Genomic DNA, 2,500 nt, shown 5'->3' on the forward strand with positions numbered 1-2,500 from the left:
ACTCACACTGCGATATTGCACACACTATATCATATTATGTTTTGCAATTAACGCTTGTCTAAACAGTTGCAACTTTTACAAATGTGATGGAAATCCCATTTTATAAAAGAAAGAAAAAATCCTTTTTTTTTTTTGTTTGTTTGTTTGTTTCTCCCCCCCCCCTCCTGACTAGTGAAAGTGAAATATATATTTGTGAATCGAGAAAGCAAGATATGCATATATCTTTTTTTTCTTGTTATTTTTTTTTATTTCATTTTATTTATTTTTTATTCTTTTATATATATAATCTGATATCCGTTGCATTTGCTCGTACTGGAAAGGGTACGGAAGCATTAGTCATAATAATATTGTTTGCAAAAGCTAAGCCCTTTGACGTGATGGAACTCTCACTCTCCCCCTGCTGCCTTGTAGGGTATGCCTATTCAAGGGCTAGGTCCACCGCCGACATCTGTGGTGGCGTCAGGAAGGGCATCCGGCCTTAATACGAAGCTGCCAATCTAATAATATGATGTGGATAAAAAAATCGATCCGCACCGGCGACCCATGATGAACATGGAAAAGCAAGTTGAAAGAAGAATACCCTTTGGCGTGATCTCTCTTCCTCATAATCCTGTAAATAAATAAATAAATATGTTTATAAACAAATAAATATATATAAACGAATATATATATTTATTAGTTAATTAATGGATAAGCATTTACGACTAAGTAAATAAATAAATACAAATGAAGTACAAATAAACCACACTGATGAAAATAAATAAAGCTGAGAACGCAATTTTGGAAAAAGATAAAGATTTATTTATGAAAATTAAGAGAGAGAAAATAACGAAATATCTGCATAGTTCTTCCGAGGAGAAATAAATAAATAAATGAATAAATAAATAAATAAATAAATAAATAAATAAATAAATAAATAAATAAATAAATAAATAATATAAATAAATAAACATGAATAAATAGATAAATAAAAAAAGAATAAATAAATAAAATTAAAATAAAGTGAAATAAGATAAAAAAAAAGGTAAAGATAGATCTGAAAACAGGAAGATTTGATGAAAGCCAATCTAAATTTCTCTTTCATCTATACTTATTTATTTATTCATTCGTTTTCGCTTTCATTCTATATTCATTTATTTATTTATTCGTTTTACTTAAGAGAAAAAGACAACATTCTGAAATTCTTATAGGCTCGTTGGCATCACTATCGTCCGCGCGCTTCTCGACCGTCATTTGTTTCTGCTACTACTCCCCCCCCTCCCCCACGTCCCTCCTCCCTCCCCCCTCCCCCCCCCAGCGCATCACCCCCCCCCCCCCCACGGGATTCAGCGGCAGGGGATGGGGGAGGAAGGGGAGGAATGGGGGGATGAGGGGGAGGGGGAGAGGGAGGGAGGAACGTCGCTAGCAAACGGATGTCACTATTTACACGGGAAGGGGAAGTGTCAACAGATCTGCCACATATGTTAAGGCTACACGGGAGGGGAGAGGGGAAGAGGGGGGAGAGGGGAGAAGGGGGAGGGAGGGGAGAAGGGGGAGAGGAAGAGGAGAGGAGAGGGCGAGAGACAGAGGGGGAGGAGAGGGGAGGAGAAAGGAGAGGCATGAGGAAGAAGAGAGGAAAAGGGGTGGAGAAGAGGATAGAAGTGGGGAGGGGGGTGAAGAAGAGGGGAAAAAGAGGGGAGAAGCATGACACGCAACCTCGGGCGACAACGTCAAGAAAACAGGCGGCAGACGTTGGCCATTTACTCCCCCAGGCGACGGAAGGGAATCGCATTTTTACGACGGAGAAATTATTTTTATGATTTGTCGATGCTAGTCGCCCTCGGCTGCAATTCTGCTTCCGAAGTCCAGATTGCAGGGGCATATGGCATACATTCTCGCCTTTCCTAAAAAAAAAAAAAAAAAAAAAAAAAAAAAAAAAAAAAAAAAAAAAAAAAAAGTAAAAAAGTAAGGAATAATAATAATAATAATAATAATAAATAAATAAATAAGAAATAAATAAATAAAAAGAATTTACTATTTTGCTTCGGAAACTACAACATTTTTGCGATTGTCACTAAAAATGAAATCGAATCGAATTAATATTAACTTATAACTAAAAAAATAAACGTAAATTCCCCATGAAAGAAAATATCGATAATTGTATATAAAGGACATGATAAATCTAATATATTTAAACTATGAGTAATTTTTTTTTCTTGTAAGAGAGGAAACATCTACTGTTTTAATTACTTTTTTATTGTTAATATTTTTATTAACTCGCCTTCCATCAACGATATTTTCATTTAAAAGTCACTCGTTAATGCTAGTATTCTGTGACACCTATGTCTGCCCTTCAGTCTACCTGCATTTCTTTATTTTCCAATTTATCCATTTATTTGTCTATCTATCTATCTATCTATCTATCTGTCTGTCTGTCTATCTATCTCTCTATCTATCTATTACCTGCTCTGATCCCATATCAGCAAAGCCTAATCTTTTTGACATACATATGTGTGTAAGA

Source organism: Penaeus monodon, chromosome 11 (assembly GCF_015228065.2).
Source record: "Penaeus monodon isolate SGIC_2016 chromosome 11, NSTDA_Pmon_1, whole genome shotgun sequence".
Lineage (NCBI taxonomy): Eukaryota > Metazoa > Arthropoda > Malacostraca > Decapoda > Penaeidae > Penaeus > Penaeus monodon.